The sequence below is a fragment of the Oryctolagus cuniculus genome, chromosome 6 (assembly GCF_964237555.1).
Source record: "Oryctolagus cuniculus chromosome 6, mOryCun1.1, whole genome shotgun sequence".
NCBI classification, from domain to species: Eukaryota; Metazoa; Chordata; class Mammalia; order Lagomorpha; family Leporidae; genus Oryctolagus; species Oryctolagus cuniculus.
Genome location: NC_091437.1, coordinates 26,987,975 through 27,003,968, shown reverse-complemented (window position 1 = coordinate 27,003,968; position 15,994 = coordinate 26,987,975). Strand labels below are relative to the sequence as shown.

Sequence of the window (15,994 nt, the reverse complement as noted above, 5' to 3'; positions counted from 1 at the left end):
GCTAAAAGGCCATCCTACCCCAATATGAGTTTTTTTTTTTTTAAAAGGATTTGTTTATTCATTTGAGAGGTAGAGTTATAGAGAGGGAGGGACAAACAGAGATCTTCCATCTGCTGGTTCACTCCACAAATAGCTGAAACAGCTGGAGCTGGGCCAGCTGGAAAATCCATTTATCCAACTATCCCCTGTAGGTTCAGAAGTCCAAACACTTGGGCTATCTTCCAGTGCTTTCCTGGGTGCATTGACAGGGAACTGGATTGGAAATGGAGCAGCCAGGATTTGGACCAGTGCTCATATGGGATGCCAGTGTCACAGGTGGTGGTTTAACTGGCTGTGCCACAACACTGGCCCCAGCTGGTTCACTGATTATCATTTGGAAGCCACTGTACACCACTTAGTAGCTTTATTGTCCTGTTCTCTGTTCCTTCCTTGGTAGATGTATTTCTGGCCACCATGTATCATCATTGCAAATAATGGAATAGTGATTAACAGTGATTTAAGCAGTAAGGACTTTTTTTTTCATATAAAAGGAAATTCAGAGGTAGGTGGCTTCAGACTTGACTAATTCAGCCAATGATGTCCTCAAAAATACAGGTTTTTCCTCACCTTCCTCTTTGCCAAACACACATTCTTGAGTTTATCTGCTCATGGTCCAATCGTGGCTGCCAAAGCCCTGCATAGGATGAGCTCACAAGACAGAAAAGAAAAGGCTTGAAGACTTCTTGTATTGGAGAGGAAAATCTTTTCTAGAAACTTCCAAAAGACTCTCTCCCAAGTTGCATAGTTCAGAACTAGGTCACATGTCTATCCCTAGGTTATAGAGGAATGGAAGGAAGATAGTTGTTAGCCCCTCTAATGGGATGTAGTCCTTTCCAGTACACAGGAAGAGTGAGGAAACGGCGTTTGAGTTGATAATCAATGGTGTCTCCCACAAAGCCTCATAAAATCTGTTCTTGGAACATGACCTTAATGCTGGATTCAGTGACTTTTTTCAAGTTTTCCTTGACTTCTCTGAGATGTATTGCACTGCATTGTCTGCTCTCTTTTTTTTGAAACTTCTCTTGGTTTTTGCTTTACGTTCGCTCTATCTCTCATTTCTGCTCCTTGGGTCCCTTCTGTTTCTCTTCTCCTGTTATATGTTGGTGTCACCTTGAGTTTTGAACTAGACCCAGTCTGGGTTCCTGTGACCAGCTAAACCAGGCAGTCCATCCTAACCTTGTGATTGGTAACAAGAGCTCTTTGTGGTCTGCTTGTGAACGTTGTTTTGGCCCTGGGCTTCCTTTAACCTTGTTTTCCCAGTTTTTCTTCTTTTCTCTTCAATACATGGTAATAGCTCTTAACAAGTTTTTCTTGTTCATTTTTAAAGATTTATTTATTTGAAAGGCAGAGTTACAGAGGCAGAGAGAGAGAGAGAGAGAGAATGTTCTATGTGCTGGTTCACTCCCCAAATGGCCACAATGGCTGGAGCTGGGCCCATTTGAAGCCAGGAGTCTTGAGTTTCTTACGGGTCTCTCACAAAGACTTGGGCCAATGTTTGCTGTCCTACTAGGCCATAGCAGAGCTGGATCAGAGGTGGAGCAGCTGGGACTCAGACTGGTGCCCGTATGCAGGCAGTGGCTTTACCCACTATGTCACAGCACCGGCACCTATCAACTTTTTCTTAAGGACAGACTTTTTTTTTTTTTTTTTTTTTTTTTTAGATTTACTTTTTTGAAAGGCAGGAGTCAGAGAGAGGAGGAGAGACAAAGAGAAAGAGATATTTTCTTCATTTGGTTCACTCCTCAAATGGCCACAACAGCCAGGGGTAGGGCAGGCCAAAGCCAGGAGCCTGGAACTTCATCTGGGTCTCCCATGTGCAGGGGCCTTAGTACTTGAGTACTAAGTACTTAGTACTAAGAGTACTTAGTACTCTTCTGTTTTCCAAGGTGCATTAGCAGGGAGCTGGATTGAAAGTGGAATAGCTGGGACATGAACTGGCACTCTAATATGGGATGCTGGCATTCTAAGTGATGGCTTACATACCAGATTAGCACAGACTTCTAAATAAATACATTTTTGGGGCCAGCACTATGGCACAGTGAGTTAAGGCCCTGGCTTGCAGCACCGGCATCCCATGTGGGTGCTGGTTCTAGTCCTGGCTTCTCCTTTTCTGATCCATCTCCTTGCTAATGTGCCTTGGGAAAGCAGCAGAAGATGGCCCAAGTACTTGGGCCCCTGCACCCATGTGGGAGACGTAGAAGAAGCTCCTGCTCTTGGCTTCAGATCTACTCACCTCCAGCCTTTACAGCCATTTGGGGAGTGAATCAGCCAATGGAAGACCTCTCTTGGTCTCTACCTCTCTCTGTAACTCTGTCTTTGAAATAAAATATATCTTAAAAAAAAATCATTTCCACTTTTGATTTGAAAGGCAGAGAGACAGAGACAGAAATAAACAGAGATCTCTCATTCACTGGTTCATTTGCCAAATGCCCAAAACAGCTAGGAGTAGGCCAGGCCAAGCTTGCAGTCAGGAACCTAATCGGGGTCTCCCATATGGGTGGGTGGGATCCGAGTACTTGAGCCATCACCTGCTGCCTTGCAGGGTGAGCATTTTCAGGCAGCTGGATCAGAAATGGAGCCTGGACTCAAACTCAGGCTCTCTAATATGGGAAGCTGGTGTCCCAGGCAGCGTCTTAACCACTGTGCCAAGTGCCTGTCCCAAGGACAGACTTTCTAAAACAGTTATTTATATCCTCCCCCAGTGTAGGTCTTGGAACTGAATGGCTCTGTTTTCTCACATGACCTGAGATTCAGGAATAGCAGCTGAATTGCTCTGTAAAATAAAGGAATGATGAATTTGGAGTTCCAGAGTTTAAAGCATCAGGAAAAGAGATCATAGTCATTTGAGAGCTGGGAGACAGAAGAATTGAGACGGACTTGTGACTACATGAAGAACTTGGATAGACATGTCCAAAACTGAACATTCAAGTAAAACAATATGGGTCGTGAGTCCACCCTTCCCCTCAACTGTAAAGCTCCTCATTAAATATTTCTGCAGCTACCATGTATGCGGTGGATCCATTTCCGATGGACACCTGTGATGGGGCCCTGGATTTTTATGAGGCTGGCAGTATGGACAGCTCCACATCTAAATACACCCAGGCCAACAGGGCCTCTCACTGACCTCTCTGCACCTGATCCAGTGCCCTTCCAGTCCCCACTCCTGCTCTACAGTGATCTTTCGAAGATATTTTCCTGTTTAAATCCTGTAAACCCCAGAGTGTCTCAAACCTGGGGTTCGTGGGTGTGTGGGGACACACGCTCATGTGTTTTGAGTATACTTTCTTATTATTTGTTTATTTTTATTTGTTTTAATTTCAGGATTAATCTTAAATTAATAATGTAAGTAATAATGTAATAGTCTGTGATACCCACGTGACCTTGTAACCAATTCTGGTAAATCTGAGTGTCTTGCTTTGCTCTTGCATTTATTGATCACGGATGGTGCCAAAGGAATCTTCCAAAATGACAGCATTTAACGTTTAATGCTGTCATTATTTTTATCTGTTCACAAACACATCTTCAGCATCTACAACAACAGTGCCGGGTACACTAGATATGTTCAGTAAATTATTGAATAAATGAGTGAATGAAGTTTCTCAAACTAGCTTCTGAGATCCTAGGGAATCTCCTGCAGTTTGCAGTCTTCACAGTGTGTCCTGTGAGGCTCTTCACGATCAAGCTAGGAATACTCAACCAGAGATTTCACCAGACAGTCTGGGCAGGATCTGGGGGTGTAGTCCTTTTTAGGGAAAAAAAAAAAAAAGTGAAAGTATAAAGGATTTATGTACATTTTGACAGGGCAGACGTGATATGCAAATGACTTGCAAATATAATGCAAATAACATGCAACTCCTCATGCAAATGAGCATCCTGTCTTTGGAATCAACTGCTGGGTATTCACTTATTTGTCTGCAGTGCTGGCAGTAAATCTTTCGAGGGCTTTGGATATATGTTGCTTTGGTGGAGATGTGCGTGTATGGAGAGGAGGGGGTGGCAGGATGGGGTCTCTCAAGGAGCCAGTATGGTGTGGTAAGCCTGCAGCTCAGCAAGAAGCTTAATATAGTATACAGCTCATAATGAGGTTGCTCTGCTGTGATTCTCCAAGAGCTGGCCTTTGGAAATTGGCAGAGGGTGGGTGAAATTCGACTCCTTCTATCCCCTCAACTGTCTGGTGTTCCCCACACCTCCCGTCTTCCCCTGCCCCTGCTCTCATGCAGTCTGGGCTTTGGTGGAAAGGAGCAGAGGATGGGTGGGGGTCAGAGACCCCTGGCCCCACATCCTCACCCTGAGGACCCATGAAGGGACCAGGGCACTTGGAAATCCTGTCTGGAGGAGGGTAGGAGTGCGGCATGGACTTCTGCGTTTCCTGATCTTGTGGCAAGCTGAATTTAGCTGAATTTCTAGGCCTCTTAGAAGAAGAAGGGTGGTTATAAGAAGAATGAAAGCTTTCTGAAAAAATACAGTTTTTAAATCTCAATGCCAGTGATGCAGTATCTGACAAAATTGGGAAGATGACTTGGAAATCTAAAGGAAAAAAAATGTCAACAGGTTTTTTTCATTATGAAAACCTGTTCTTCCCTGTCCTTGGTGTGAAAGGGAATTTTTGGTTACACAGACTCTTCCCAAGTAACTATAAAAAGTACTGGGCAAATGAAGGAAAAGGGCCTCTAACAGATATATTTTAACATAACTCAAAATCTGTTTTTCTCTGACACTTTGCAGTCAGATCTGAGTTCAAATACCCACCTCTGAGCTATATAAACTTGGATAAATTTCTCAAGTTTTCCAAGGCTCACTTTCCTCATCTGTAACATGGGAATGATAATAGAATACTTATAAAGTTGCTGTGAGAGTTACATACTATATTGCATGTACTTAATACAGTGCCTGGCTCCGGCAATAAATAAATGCAGTTATTTGCAGTGGTCATCTGTGAATTTGCTGCTGAAAGTCCATTTGTCTTCCACCTGATGGTTGTATCCTATTTCCTTCCAGTGCACCATTATTCTTTCTTTAGTCTGTATGGTTCTGGTGAAACTGACTCTGCCCCCAGCACCAGGAGTAGAACATATGACTTAAGTTTAAATTGGTTAGTCAGGGGTCATTGTTGTGGTGCAGTGGGTTAAATCATGCCTACAATGTCAGCATACCATATGAGCTGGTTCAAGTCTTGGCTCTTCAACTTCCAGTCTAGTTCCATGCTAATGTGCCAATAGAAGGCAGTAGAACATGGCCCAAGTGCTTGGGCCCCTGTCACCCACATGGAGGACCTGGTTGGAGTTTCTAGGCTTCTGGCTTTGACCTGGCCCAGCCCCTGCTGTTGTGGCCATTTGGAGAGTGAGCCAGCAAATAGAAGATCTCTCTCCCCTCCACATTGCTTTTCAAATAAATAAATAAATAACTCTTAAAAAATAAAACACTCCATACATAGAGCACTCTGTGACTCTACAATCCCACTTTTAGGAATGTACATGAGGGAGTTGAAAACCAGTGTTCAAGCAACAACTTGTATATGAACATTACAGCAGCATTGTTTGCAATAGCCAAAAAGTGGGAAAAACCCAAACATCCCTCATCTGATGAATGGATATGTAAAATCTGGCAAACAATACAATGAAATATTACTCATCCAGAAGAGGGATCTAAGTACTGATTTATATCACAAGATGGATGAACCTTGAAAACATTATGCTGAGTGAAAGATGGTAGGTGCATAAGGCCATATGTTACATAATTGCATTTATGTGAAATACCCAGAATGGGCAATTCCACGGAGGCCAACAGCTGATCAATGATTGACAGGTGCTGGAAGAGAGAGTAATGTGGAGTGACTGCTACTGGGTATAGGGTTTCTCTTTGGGATTATTAAAGTGTTTTAGAATTACAGAGTATTGATAGTTATGTTACATTACAAATATGCTTAAAAATGTACTGAAATACTTGCTTTAAAAAATGATTCTGGAGCAGTTATTTGGCTCAGTGGTTGAAATGGTGCTTAAGACATCTACATTCTGTATTGGATGTGTGCTCTATCAGAGTGCCTGATTTGAATCCTGGATCCAAATTCCAGCTTCCTGCTGATGTATAGCCTGGGAGGCAGCAGGTTGTTGCTCAGGTAATTAGGTCCCTACCACCCACCAGGAGACACAGATTGAGTTCCAGGCTCCTGCCTTTGGCCTGGTGCAGCCCTGGCTATTGTGGGCATCTGAGGAGTGAACCAGCAGATAGAAGACCTCTGTGTCTATATGTCTCTCTCTCTGTCTCACAAATAAAAATAAATAAGTGCACATTTCATTTTATTTTTTAACAGAGGAGAGGGCGAACACAGTACCCCACTACCACAAATTATGCAGTCAAGTTTCCCACATTGGGGAAATTGCAGGGGTCAACACATCTTGAGTGCAAAGGATGAGCCTCACCCTGGAAAACTAGCTTCATGATCATGGTAAGATTATAGCTGCAAATTTTTAAACTAATTTTTATAATGTGTACATTGTATTTCAGTTACAAAAATACTAAACCAAAAAAGAAATGGGCACATGACTGGAGCAGATGAATGACAGCCAGTGAGATTCAGTAGAATCCTTTGGAGTCATGGGAGGAGCAAACTAGTTCCTTTCTTGGAGGGCTCAGACCTGAGAGACCATAGGGTCTGGAGCTGCTGACCTGTCTTGCTACATGTAGAGCCGGAGACTGAACTGTCCAACTGCTGAAAGCAGAGCCAGGAAACACGAAGGCATTAAGACCTGGTTATACGTCACAGCTGTAGTCACCACCTATCCCTCTTTGCCTTGGATTTTCCTGGGGTTCGCATTGAAAGTCTGTATATCATGTCAGTTACCTTAGTTGGGGCTCTGAATCCACCTTGGTTTGAAACTCAAGACTTTACCCACTGACTCTTCAATTACACCCGTCAATTCCTTTTCTGTTTTGGCCAGTTTCACAGGTTAGGTTCTCCAGAGGCAGGCTCTGAAATAGAGCTTGGGGTTCAAGATGTTGGGGGAACAATGGCTGTGAAAGAAAGGGCACAGGAGCAGCATTTGGCAGAGGTAGAAGTGCGATGTGATGCAGGCTTTTGACTATCCAGAAGAGAGTTCTGGGGCGAGGGGTGCTATACAGAAGGTACCATGCTGGGCCATTATATTGTACCCTGCTTCTCTCTGCCAGCAAACTTCTAGTCATCCTCCAAGTCTCAGCCTAAATGTTGCCTTTTGGGGGAAAGTTTTACTGGAATCCCTAATGACATTAAAACCCATGCCATGGGGTTGGCACCATGGCATAGTGAGTAAAGCTGCTGCCTGTAGTGCTGGCATCCCATATGGGCACCAGTTCAAGTCCCGGCTGTTCCACTTCTAATCCAACTCTCTGTGATGGCCTGGGAAAGCAGTAGAAGATGGCCTAAGTCTTTGGGCCCCTGCACTCATATGGAAGACCCAAAAGAAGCTCCTGGCTCTTGGCTTGGGGTTGGTGCAGCTCCGGCTATTGCAGCCATTTGGAGAGCAAACCAGTAGATGGAAGACCTCTCTTGCTCTCTGTCTCTGCCTCTGCCTCTGCCTCTCTGGAACTCTGCCTTTCAAATAAATAAATAAATCTTTAAAAACAAAAACAAAACATGGCACCGGGCACATTTACTTTATGGGTACTAATTTGATTATAATTGCTTATTTTTTGTTTTATATTTGTCTTACAGCATTTAAACTTATTTATTCTTTTCAATTATTTAAAAGGCAGAGTCAGAGAGAGAGAGAGAGATTGAGAAAGAGTAATATCCATTTCTCAAATGCTGGATCACTCCCCAAATTCCTGCAAAATGGCACTGGGCCGGGATGAAGTCAGGAGCTGGGAACTCAGTCTGGGTCTTCCGTATGTGTGGCAGGGACTCAACTACGTGAACCATTATCTGCTGCCTTCCCAGGGTGCACTTAGTAGGAAGCTGGATTTGAAGTGGAGCCAGGACTCAAATCCCAAGTGGTGACTTAACCACTGGAGCCAAATGCCTGCCCTTAAAAGGTTTTAGCTTCATGAAAGAAGAGACTTTTTTGTTGCTGGATTACAAGCTACCTTAAACATTAGTACTTAAAACGGCTTGGCTGGCCGGCGCCGGTACCCCGGGTTCTAGTCCTGGTCGGGGCGCCGGTTCTGTCCCGGTTGCTCCTCTTCCAATCCAGCTCTCTGGTGTGGCCCAGGAAGGCAGTGGAGGGTGGCCCAAGTGCTTGGGCCCTGCACCCGCATGGGAGACCAGGAGGAAGCACCTGACTCCTGGCTTCGGATCTGCGCAGTGCACTGGCTGTAGCGGCCATTTGGGGGGTGAACCAACAGAAGGAAGACCTTTCTCTCTGTCTCTCTCTCTCACTGTCTTAACTCTGCCTGGCAAAACAAACAAAACAAAACAAACAAACAAACAAAAAAAACAGGTTTGCAAAGTAGGGCCCATGTGCTAGATGCTGCCCACAGCCTGTGTTTGTATAGCTGGCAAGTTAAGAATGGTTTTTCACATTTTCAAGGGGTTGTGAAAAAACAAAAAACACAACACACCAAACCAACACCAATACCAGCAACAGAAGAAAAGCCAGAACATTATGTGACAGGACAATATGTGGTACACAAAGCCTTAAATTTATGATGTAGTCCTTCTCAGAAGTTTGCCAGTCTGTGTATTCAAGCAACCATTTGGTTATACCTCAAATTTCTGTGAGTCAGGCTTCTGGGGAGGGTTGGGCATGGCCATTCTGCTCCTTGTGATGTTGACTGGCACCTGTCGGGGTGCTCAGCTGCTTGCCAGTCTGGTCTGGAAGATCCAAAAAGCTTCACTTACACATCTGGTGCCCTGGCAGGACGGCCTGGGAGGCTGCGCTCCACTGGGTCCCAGTCCTTTTCCACACCCTCTCTGTACTGGGGAGAGACTTGGTCACAGAGTGACTAAGGCTGCAGGAGACCCCCCTCCCCCAAGTGGAAGCATTCAAAGACTAGGCTTCTCGCTGCATAGCTCCACCATTCCTCTCCCCTGTTGGTCAGAGGAGTCTCAGGCCAGCCTATGACTAAAGGGAGAGGAAGCACATGCCCTACCTCTTGATGACAGGAGTGGCAAAGAATTTGAGCCTTTTTTTTTTTTTTTTAAGATCTATTTATTTATTTGGAAGGCAGGTTACAAAGAGTAAGAGTGAGAGTGAGAGAGAGAAAAAGAGAGATCTCCCATCTTCTAGCTCACTCCCCAAATGGCTACAGTGGCCAGGGGTCAAGCCAGGAACCAGAAACTCCATCTAGGTCTCACACATGGGTGGCAGGAGCCCAAATCCTTAGGCCGTCTTCTGCTGCCTTCCCAGGCACATTAGCAGGGAGCTGGATTATAAGTGGAACAATGGGACTTCAACCAGCACTCATATGGTATGCTGGCATTATAGATGGTAGCTTAAACTGGTGCACCACAATACCAGCCCCTAAAGCTATCTTAAAAAATTTATTTGGGGGGGGGGGCGGCGCTGTGGCTCACTTGGTTAATTCTCCGCCAGCGGTGCCGGCATCCCATATGGGCGCTGGGTTCTAGTCCCGGTTGCTCCTCTTCCGGTTCAGCTCTCTGCCGTGGCCTGGGAGGGCAGTGGAGGATGGCCCAAGTGCTTGGGCCCCTGCACCCGCATGGGAGACCAGGAAGAAGCACCTGACTCCTGGCTTCGGATTGGCGCAGTGCTGGCTGTAGCGGCCATATGGAGGGTGAACCAACAGAAGGAAGACCTTTCTCTCTGTCTCTCTCTCTCACTGTCTATAACTCTACCAACTACATAAAAAAATTATAATTTTTGTTTATGTGACAGAGAGAGAGAGGAGAGAGAGAGAGAGAGAAATACTTCCCAACCACTAGTTCATGCCTAAATTCTCACAGTGTCCTGAACTGGGTCTGGGATAGGCCAAGGCTGGGAGCTGGAAACTCAATCCAGGTTTCCCATGTGGGTGGCAGGAACCCAACAACTAGAGCCATCACCTACTGTCTTTCAGGGTGTGCATTAACCTGGAGTTAGGAGCTGGAGATAAGATTCAAACCCAGATAGTCTGATATGGGGTGCAAGAATCTTGGCTGCTTTGCCAAATGCCTGCCCCTTGGGGCCATTTTTAATCTACCTCAGGACCGAGTCTATTGTATCCCCACCTCATAGCACAGCACCTGGTATGTGAACTCAGTGAAGGTGTCAGCTAAGGGACACACTCTGGTAGGTGGAATCTGATATATTCATAATGTGAAAATATTAGCTTTGGAACCAAATCCAGGCTGAGGTCTCCTTGGGCCCTCGGGGAGCACTCCATTCCTCGTGCTCCATTTCAGGGCTGGCGTGCACCCAGTTGGTGCTGTATGTCTCAGTGCATTTGACCTCTGGCTCCTATTTTGATTGATGAAGGGAAGTTAATGCTAGATCTCACAGGGCTTCTGAGAGAATTAAACAGTAAAAGGAATGTGAGAAAGCTCTCTACCCTGTAACGTTCTGTTCAATATTAGGTGATTATTAGTGTTGCTGTTGCCCTGGCCTGGGCCGTGGATAAGGCCACAGCACTCAGATCCCCTGCCCTGGAGAAGGGTCCCTCCTCCTTACCCCTCGTTCCAGCCTCTACTGCTCCCTGTCCCCAAGGAGCAGGCGTGAGGAAGAATGCAGTGAGGTTCCTGTGGCTCAGCCATCCAGCCTCAGCCAGGATGTATTTCTCCGTGGTGGCTCTAACGATGGTCCAATGGGCCTCCCAACTCCCTAACGATCTTGGTGCCAATGCCTCCATCTCTGGCTGTCTCTGTGGGGGGCTGCGGGGAAGCAGGAAGCCATGGTGGCTGGAGTAATAAAGATGCGTTGACTCTGGCCAGCCCATCACCTGAGTTGGGCCTTCTTACTCCAGCACACGGAGTGAGAAAGGCTCTTCTGAGAAAAATCACACTGCGCTTGTTGTTCTCAACGCGCCAGGGACCGCAGCCTCCGCAGGCTCCTCGTCTCAGAGACACTCTCGTGTCGCTCATTTCCCGTGTCCCATTTCCGATGGGAGCGAGGGTTTGTCTACCTGATTGATACTTCTTTTTCCAACCTTTCCACAAAAGCTCCCAGATAGCCGGAGCACGATGTAAAATGTGTGTGCTGTGTGTGGGGGCTCAGAGTAGGATAGTTACTTGGAATGTTAGGTGCACTAGCAAGCAGGCTCCCCTGCGTGAGTTCTGTTGGTTCAGCCTCTGGCATGATGTGTGTGTAGTCCATGGGCATGGAGAAGAGCTACAGTAAATAGATAACACACATCCAGCACTTATAGTGTGCCAGACACCATGCTGAACGTTTTGCATATATTGTTTCATTCAGTTTCCATATCAGTACGTGAGGTGAGTACTAATATTACCTGTTTCACAGATATGAAAAAAAAAAACACTACTCATTAAGGTTGGTTATAGTTAAACAACCTGTTAAGCTAGAGAGAGGCAGAGTCAGGACTGAGACCTATATTTGATTCTAAAGGAAGTTCTTAACTGTTCCAGAATCCTAACTCTGGGCTCCCTTGACAATAGTTTTGGATTTGAGGACCTCATGCTCGAAGGTATACCACACAGTTATCCTTATTCTCCACATTTGGTGTCCAAAAGTTTTGACACATGGGAACCTTTATTATGGACAGCATCAGAGGAGGGAAGAGTTCTCCTATTTTTGGTCTGCTGACCCAGGGCTAGGCTTACGTGCCTGGCCACTGTCCCCACCATGCCTACCATCCTCTTGCAACAGAGGCCGCTTCTTCTGCAGCTCCCTGCTTGGTGCAGCAGCCTTGGCCTTTGTGTAGGGGTTGACACTGATTGAACTGGGGAGGGGATCATAGTCTTGCAGTAGGCTGCTTTTTGGGAGTCTTCCAGGTAAGCGGTGAAGACTGCAACAAACCGTTCCAGTCACTGTGGCTCACCCCAAATCTGGAATGTAGAGTTGAACCGCCTTGGCAGTCAGACACCTTGGTAAATGCAGATCATGCTATACGGAGAATATGATTTGTCACCAGAGCTTTAAGTCAGTGGTAGGTAGAGCTGTTTGGAGGTGGAAATTTTAGAGAATAGTTTGATTGGGTCGTTAAGTTGAAGCTCCCATGACTGAATCCTGGTGACGTTATAAGGAGAGGGCAAGAGAGCATACTGATAGGTGCGCATGTTCCCACTAGGACTTGATACAGCCAAGGGAGGCCCTCAGCAAAGCCTGCATCGTGCTGGACGGACTTTGAATCTTCGGAATGGTGAGCTAAAGTAAGTCTCCTCTTCACCTGGGATATTTTGTCACAGACAATGAAAACGACAAGAGTGAGAGCACAAGTGGCCTGTGAGGAGGGTGGCCCTGAGGAGCATCCTGTCTTCAGACCCCCTTGGCAGCAGCTCTAGTCCCTGCCTGGACCCTTTACCATGGGTCTGGGCAAACCAGAGCGTCCTGAATAAAAAGGGGGCACTGAGGCCGGCGCCGCGGCTCACTAGGCTAATCCTCCGCCTAGCGGCGCCGGCACACCGGGTTCTAGTCCCGGTTGGGGCGCCGGATTCTGTCCCGGTTGCCCCTCTTCCAGGCCAGCCCTCTGCTGTGGCCAGGGAGTGCAGTGGAGGATGGCCCAGGTGCTTGGGCCCTGCACCCCATGGGAGACCAGGAAAAGCACCTGGCTCCTGGCTCCTGCCATCGGATCAGCGCGGTGCGCCGGCCGCAGCGCGCCGGCCGCGGCGGCCATTGGAGGGTGAACCAACGGCAAAGGAAGACCTTTCTCTCTGTCTCTCTCTCTCACTGTCCACTCTGCCTGTCAAAAAAAAAAAAAAAAAAATTAAAAAAAAAAAGGGGGGGGGCACTGAATTTGGAAGCTTGAGGGAAAATCCAGGAGAAAGACAAATGTGCTGACCGACTGGGTGCTGTGCAAGGGAAAGAAAAGATGAGAAGTGACCCACGGGCGCAATCTAGTTGAGAGGAACTTCTGCTGTAGGCTGTTTGGTTGTTTGCTGTGGGCTGTGTGGTGTGAATGGCCTCTTCCATCACCCCTACTTATCTTTGGCACATCTTGCTTCTCACAAAGATGCTTTGTGGGTATGGGCTCTTGATAGGGAGATGGAGGAGGGTGAGGGGACAGCTGACATCTAGAGTATGCTCCATCTGCTCCCCATCTGGTTTCCTAAGGGGCCGTGATTGGTTTTTGAGGCTGTATTGTGTGCCTGTTTCCATGTTTAACTACACGTGTCTAATTGTGTAGCCATGTCACGTGGCTGCACCACTGTGCATATTGTTGTGAGACTATGTGCAGAATGTTTTACTTTATCTACATGGTCTGTGTGCTGTGTGTGTGTGCTGAATGTGGAAGCTGTGTCCACAAGTGTGGGTGGTTGTGCCTCGGTGTGGGGCGAGTGGCAGACTGCCTTTTCTATAGGTGGCTGCCATGGGGTAATGCATCCTTTGTGTTTTCCTTATAATGAGAGGTTCAGAGTGGGCTCTTCTTCTCTGTCCTTGATTGTGGGCAGACCTCCATGTTCCCTTAATCAAAGAGGATGGCAAAAGTGATGCTAGGTCAGTCCTGAGGCATGCACTTTCTTAGGGTGCTTATTCCTGGAAACCAGCCACCAAGCTGTGAAGAGGAGTAGGTTGTATCGTACAATGGGTTAAGTGGCTGCTTGAGATGTGCACAGCCTATATTTGTGCCTTTAGTCCAGCCACCTGGGAAAGAGCGGAGGATGGCCCAAGCACTTGGGTTCCTGTCACCCATATAGAAGACCTGGATCGAGTTCCTGGCTCTTGTCTTTTGCTTGCTCCACCCCTGGCTGTTGTAGCATTTGGGGAATGAATCAGCAATTGGAAGATCTCTCTTCCATATCTCCCTCTCTGTCTATCACTATGCCTTTCAGATAAATCTTTATTTTAAAGAAAAATATTTATTTATTTGGAAGGCAGAGTTTCAGAGAGGCAGAGGGAGAGGGAGATCTTCCATCTGCTTGTTCACTCCCCAGATGGCTGCAATGGTTGGAGCTGCGCTGAACTGAAGCCAGGAGCCAGGAGGTTCCTCTGGGTCTCCCAAACAGGTGCAGGGGCCCAAGGACTTGGGCCATCTTCTACTGTTTTCCCAGGCTATAGCAGAGAGCTGGATCGGAAGTGGAGCAGCTGGGACTTGAACTGGAGCTCACATGGGCTGCTGGCACTGCAGGTGGTGGCTTCACCTGCTATGCCACAACACAGGCTCCATCTTTCTTTCTTTTTTAAACAAAGATGCAAGGAGGCTGCTATGGTTTGAATGTTAAGAGTGTTAAGAGATGCGACCTTTAAAAAGTGACTAGGATGATGCTGGTGCATCTGGAGAGTGAACCAGAGGATGGAAGACCTTTCTCTCTGCCTCTGTCTCTCTATAACTCTGCCTTTCAAATAAATAAATAAATCTTAAAAAAAAAAGTGACTAGGTGATGGGAGCTCCAGTCTCATGCATGGATTAGTGTGGTTATCTCAGAAGTGGCAGGTCGTTGTAAAGATAGTCTGCGCCTTCCCGCTTTGCTCTTTCACACACACTTGCTCTCCTGCCCTGCCAACATGGGAAGATGTAGCCCAAAGGCTCTCACCGGATCAACCCCTCTGTCTTGGCCTTCTAGTCTCCAGAACCATGAGCTAAATAAATTTTTGTTCAAAAGCTAAATAAATTTCTGTTCATTATAAATTACCGAGTCCGTGGTATTTTGTTATAGCAACAGAAAATGGACTAAGACAGAGGCCAAACAGCTACTTGGAGAGGCCACTTGTCAGTGTCTTGGCTGACAGCACCAGCTGAGGTTCCAGTGCCAGCCAGCATCCATGGGCGGCCACGTGAGTGAGCATCTTGCCTTCGTTGTGCTACCCAGCTGATGGCACAGGCAATTCTTCCCTGCCAAGCTCTGCCCAAACTGCTAAATAAATGATTGTTGTTATTTTAAGCTACTGAAGTTTGGGGATGCTTTGCTCTGCAGCAGTAGATAATCAGCTCAGGGCTGGAGCTGCGTGTGCCCTGTGTGTGCGTTCCTGTGATTCCAAGCCTTTGTGGGTGACTGCAGGCAGGACATTTGTGTCAGATGTCTATGCTCATGAATAGGTCTGTGGTGGAGGGTGTTCCTAGAGGCAGGGTCATGGTTCTTGGGGCATTGCTTTGACCTTCGTGGGGAGCTGTTGGTGAGAACACTTTGAAATCTTGTCTGTCTTCTTCATCTCTTCTTTTGAGTGTTTTTCCTTTGAACCATAAAGGTCTGTTTAGCTGACGGCATATGCAGCTTTAATTTGCTGACCTTCTTCCCGCTTAAGCCTCTTGGAGCTGCCAAGATCTCCAGCAGGTGGGCGACTGCCATCCAGAGCCCTCATATCCCTTTCACAGGAGCTGAAAGACTGGCTTTTTTCTTTTTTTTGGTTTGTTTATTTTTCCTTTTCTGCCTTTAGAAATGAACTGGAGTCAGAGAAAAATACAGTCACTGGGGTCCTTGAAATCCCTTGTGTTGGAGAGACATGGAATTCTTGACTGGCACCGAGGAAGCTGCTGCTACAGGCTTAGGTGTCCTTAGGTCCCTGGGTACAGGCTTAGGTGTCCTTAGGTCCCTGGGTACAGGCTTAGGTGTCCTTGGGTCCCTGGGTTCCTGTGCACACATCACCAGTTCTTGGCCTGGCCCAGGCTGCTGCAGCCCACCCCTTCTGAAGGCAGCCCAGACAGTGCAGGATCCTCGTGCAGAAGATGAGCAGTTCCCCTTGGCTCTTCTTAGATGCCCTTTGGTTTCCTCTCCTTCCATTTGGCAGCTTCACTTAGCTGTTCTGGGAATGCTGAAAGCTCTGGCTTCGTGTTCCTGCCTTCACGCTAGCTCCCTGGACCTCTGAAGCATGGTTGCCCCCTGCAGCCTTCTGTGATGGTGAAAACGTTCTCTAATCTTCACTGCCCAATACGGTAGGCATTAGCCACATATACGGCAGTTGTCTTGAAATGTGGCTAGTGTGAATAA

The 15,994-nt window shown here is 46.9% G+C and overlaps 1 long non-coding RNA gene and 1 other non-coding gene across 2 annotated transcripts in view; one reads left to right on the top strand and one right to left on the bottom strand.

Annotated features, from left to right (window-relative positions):
* The window catches only part of LOC127490682 (uncharacterized), a 62,494-nt gene extending 50,020 nt beyond the window's left edge, over positions 1-12,474 (top strand). Inside the window, exons 4-5 of the long non-coding RNA XR_007918969.2 lie at positions 6,353-6,487; positions 12,199-12,474. This is a non-coding gene — a long non-coding RNA (uncharacterized lncRNA). The remainder of the gene's footprint in view (positions 1-6,352; positions 6,488-12,198) is intronic.
* Positions 6,350-6,509, bottom strand: LOC127490886 (U1 spliceosomal RNA). The gene has a single exon (XR_007919275.2). It is a non-coding gene; the product is annotated as a U1 spliceosomal RNA (small nuclear RNA).
* Positions 12,475-15,994: the final 3,520 nt, after the last annotated feature.